Source organism: Condylura cristata, unplaced genomic scaffold, assembly GCF_000260355.1.
Source record: "Condylura cristata isolate star-nosed mole 26May11 unplaced genomic scaffold, ConCri1.0 scaffold00002, whole genome shotgun sequence".
In the NCBI taxonomy this organism is placed as follows: Eukaryota; Metazoa; Chordata; class Mammalia; order Eulipotyphla; family Talpidae; genus Condylura; species Condylura cristata.
Genome location: NW_004567103.1, coordinates 81,044,078 through 81,048,777, shown reverse-complemented (window position 1 = coordinate 81,048,777; position 4,700 = coordinate 81,044,078). Strand labels below are relative to the sequence as shown.

The following is a 4,700-nucleotide window of genomic DNA, read 5'->3' as shown; positions in this document are numbered from 1 at the left end:
TTGCACCACCAGGGAGGGCCTGGGATCACACTGTTTAATAAAGAAACTCTCCTCCTGTCATCACCCCATCTCACTTCTGAAATCCCACAAACGTTTAGGCCATGGTTGGAAGAAAAAAACACAAGATTAAAGGATCCACAGCTTTCCTTTTGCTGACATGAGCCAGCCTGATCTGAAGGGGAATAAACAACCCCTTTATAGCACCTCCTCCACTCCATCCTTTCTTTGTGTTTGGGCTTCAAGGGAAACAACGGGTTCCACGGCAGTTTCCGTCCAGGACCTCCCCCACCCCCTAAAATTCCCCAGCAGCTGCCAAGCTCAATGATAAGAAAAGTGAGCAATTTCCAGAAAGAAGCCAGCACATTTCCAAGGCATGGATCAGAGGCAACGCCTCTCCTGTGCCCTTCCCCACCTCTGTGCACACTCACAGATCGCCAGACCTCAGTCTTTTAACATGTGAGCTCTTGGAATGCACTAAGGAGCCTGACAGACATATCACAGGTGAACTTTTGTTCCCCCACCCCCTTGGCCACAATAGCCTGGGCATTAAGACTACAGAGGGAAGACAGTATCACAAGATACCCAGAACTCAAAGAGATCCCAGCACTGAATAAGCATTCATTAAATCATTATTTACTGACCCAAAGCCTGCTTCCAAGCATTGTGCTGAGAGTCAGGCACAATCGTGAGCAACACAGACCCTTGTGAGAGCACAGAGATGGAAGCCCAAGAGGGAGAGGAGGCCTTTGCTCATTCTCCTACCCTGTGGGCTCCCCTCCCCCATGATGCCAGCATTTAAAGCTTCCGCACAGCTGTGGGCAGAAACTGCCTTGATGGAGGGAACAGTAAAAACAGTGGGAAATGGAATAGAAGAGCAAAGCACATCAGGGAGAAACTACCCAGAAAAGCCAAGCAAGGTGTCGAGTGTAGAATCTGATTACAGCAGTGATGGCAGGGAACTGAACAGGCACAGGGAAATGAAAGCCAGGGTGCTAGGGAAGGATCCTCCCACCCCCTACCTTTCAAGTTCAAGACAAATCCAAAGAGTAAACCCAAATGTTCCACCTTTATTCCAGGAAGGGCAATTTGAGGCTGCAGAAGGCAGGGAGGCCAGATTGCATCTGACTAAGCCTGAGTCACTGAGTCACACTGGGGTCTACCCCCTCCCTCCACTTCCCTGCCAGGTCTGCCTCTCCCAGCCTGCTCTGCAAATAATAAATATATATGGGTGTTGCCTTTCAACTCCTTCAGTGACACCCCCTGCCTCCTGATAAAGCCCAGGTTCTCGGCAGACCCCCCAAGGCCCAAGGCACCAGCCTTCTCCCCCTGTTCTCCACCCAGTACTCTGGAGCCTTCCACGACCGCCTGTACCCCTTTCTTACCCTCTGTTCCTTCTTCAGACTCCGACTTTAATGGGTTTCCCAGAAGACTTCCCTACTTCCCCTCCATCTCCTGGGAGGAGAGGCCCTTCCTCTTAGTTTCCTTCCACCAGAGGGGCAGGGAATGAATCTTCCTGCATCCCTGTGCCTGCCACAGAGCAGTGTGGAACAAGAAAATTCTAGGTTTTGCTTTGTTGGATAATGTCTGTTGCCACGTGGCCAGGGAAAACTCAAGAGGTTAGAGCTGGCAGAACAATGGTTCTTGTTCACTATGAAGAACCCTGTGGCAAGAAAATGTCCAAAAGCCCTCAGGGCAAGTCCCTCCATATCTTTGTGCGTATAAGGAGGAGTGAGAGGCCTGAGCTTGTGTCCACACATCTACAGGAACTTCTGGCATAAAAAATTCAAATAACCTTTGGTCCGTACATCTTCCCGAGTTGTATAGTTATCTCTGGCTGCATTAGCTCTGTAAAGATCCAGGTATTGCTTTCAAGTTATAAATAGCGCTTCCCCTTTATCACTTAATTTAGTTTGCTAGAGCTTAACCTCGTTAGTTAGACATTAACTAGATGTCTTTATTCTCGTGTTATGAAAAAAAATAGTGTCTTCTTTCTGTGCCTGTAACGTATCTATGTAAAGGGAGGCCAAACCCAAGGTCAGGGGTCCAGTCACTCAGAACTGTGACTAGTTCTCTGTGCTCAGGTCCTCAGTTTGACTCTGAAAAACCTCGTTAATAAATGTGGAGACATCATCGCAGAGTGACACAGGCTGTCAGATGTGTCCTGGCAGAGGTGTGCTCACGTTGAGTTTGAAAAATGAAGAGCATTCTGGCAGGCACAAAGGCAGGGAAGAGAGAGGCAGAGGGATTTCAGGGCAAGGGGCATGAGAAAAATAAAGGGGCAGACGGAGGGAAGCCTGGGAAGCCATCGGTTAAATATTCAAAAGGAAAGTTTAACAGAAGAATTGGCTTTCTTTCAAAAACTCTGTCAAGAACAAAAAACCTGGATTGACAGGAAGAACCCCTGGGCTGCTGGGCAAGTTTCTCACCAGGGTAAGCTTTGGAGGGGGGATCGCTTATGGCCAACCTCCAGGGACCATAGGGGCCAGGGTGTGAGCCTGGAATCCAACATGGCTTTGGGAGACAAAGCTGCCACTACCACTGCCTGTGCCTCACCCCTCCTCCCAGAAACCCCTGAGAGTAAGCCCTCCTTACCTCAGCTTCCCTCAGCCAACCTCTGGTCTCTCCACACACACTGGGTCAGTGTTCCTTGGGAAGTGTGTGCGCATACACCCAGGTACATGCTTGGCAATTGAAAGCGGGGCCTGCTTGTCTCCTCTGAACTCCACCCAAGTCTGCACTCAGCTCCAGCTGCCAGGAAGTTCAGTTCCTGACTGGGATCCCCAACAGGCTGCAGCTGAAGTCCCACCAGTCCACGGGAGCACAGGCCCCATGTGAATCTGGAGAGCTACCAGGAAATCATTAGGGGATGTGACTAATTCATCAGCTCAATGACTGATGAAGGAGCCAGGAAACTGGCCTAGAGATGGGTCCAGATGGTCACAATTTGGGGACAACCCCAACTCTAGCTCTCCACGCTTGTGCCAGTGACCTCAGGAGTGATCTGGTGTGGGCTCGGGCCCGCCTAACTCCAGATCAGCCCCAGGAAGCTCTCTACCCAAGATTCAGAGCCCGTAAGGAAGTCGGGCAGAACTCAGCATTGCCTCTGACCCCAAAGACTCCCACAGAACCTGACTCTGACCTTCACTATCCCCTTCGCCCTCAAGTTGATCCTGTGGAGCTGCCTGTGGGCTGAGTGAGGCCGCTGCTGGTGTGCAAGAAAGAGAGTCTGAGGGGATGCAGTGCAGGCAGACAGCAAGGCAGGTGGTGGAGGGTGGGGGGTGAGCCAGAGGCCAGGAGAACCTTTGCAAATCTTTCCTCTCCGGGCTCTCTGGCCTTCTCACACAAGCCTTTCCTCTCATAGCTGCTCTCTGCCACTCTCCACTGCTCTCTGCCACACTCTGCTCTTACGTGCTCAGCCTCAAGGCTCAAGTGCACCCACTGATGCAGGCACACACCATACCCAGGTGTCCACCATCAGGCATGCGGCAGCCTGAGCCCATGACCCCAAGCATGGCCTGCATTCAAGGCCACACATGGGCACAAAGGGCAACAGTGCAAAAGCCTGAGGAATCTTCATATACCCTACAAGAGACTTCAGGCACAATTCTGGGAGAGCCTTTGCTCTGGATACAGCTCTGGGCACAGCTATAAGGAAAGAAAGAGCAGGACAGGGAGCCCAGTCCCTCCTGGCAGCAGTGAGCCCTGAGTGAGTAACAGCACACAAACTGGCTTTTCTATCCTACAAGTGACTGAAGATTGCACCGAACCACCTCCCAAACAGTAGCCCCCAAGCGCCAAGTTCATTAGTGTTTGGATTCTCTGACCCAATCTAACAAGACAGGGCTGCTGGGTGTCCCTTAGGCTTAGATGTGGAGGCCAGGACTCAGGAGCCAAAGCTGCCCAGTGCTTCCACTACATTTGCCAGTGCGGTAAGACTGGGAAGTGGCCCTGGGGGTGCACCCAAGATGCCCAGGCTGGTGAGTTCGGGGGCTCCAGAAGGCCCAGCCCCTGTAGCCACTGATGACTTGATATGTTCCAGGGTATCTGCCCAGATGGGGCAACTGCATCTGACAGTCCCGTGGGCTGTGTAGACTCCAACTGGTAGAGTCAGACAGTGAGTAAAGCCACCTGATGCCCCTCCTTCTCCATCTCCCCCTCTCAGATCTGCCTCCAGAGGAAGGAGTTGCCCAGGGATGTTAGTTCTGTATTCCTACCCTGTGCTGGGAGCATAGTAGGTGCTCAACATGTGCTACTGCCCAAATTATTACACGAGAAGGGGAGTTCTGTTCACCACCTGCTCTGTTCACCCAGGTCAATATGCACCTTGTTATAATGGTTAGAGACTGGTTATTTAAGAAAGAACTCTTTTAAAACAACATCTAGCCACCTAGGTTTTCTGCTAGGTGTGCATCTGAGCTGAGCATTAACATGGTTGTCATTTCGTCTCATGTCTTCATATTGTGGGTAGGAGGCACTAGGAACAGAGTTCAAATGCTGACACACTGACAAGTCAGGTGCTTGGCCTCTCTGAGCACCAGTCTCTTCCCTGTAACGCAGACGGCCCCTCGCCCCCTCTGCAGACACAGGATGCTAAGTAAACAGTTTCCTTACTGCCACGTCGCCACTGTCACCATCATTCTATTTAATGCTGGATGTTTTCTTGCCTCCTGCTTTTAAAGCCTCTTTCATCAATAAAGGGG

General features: G+C 51.3%; 1 protein-coding gene across 1 annotated transcript in view; it reads right to left on the bottom strand.

The window, feature by feature from the left end:
* Window positions 1-1,420, bottom strand: part of RALB (v-ral simian leukemia viral oncogene homolog B) — a 55,325-nt gene extending 53,905 nt beyond the window's left edge. Inside the window, exon 1 of the mRNA XM_012724799.1 lies at window positions 1,383-1,420. The gene's annotated coding sequence lies outside the window, so the exon portion shown is untranslated. The remainder of the gene's footprint in view (window positions 1-1,382) is intronic.
* Between the last annotated feature and the right edge of the window lie 3,280 nt (window positions 1,421-4,700).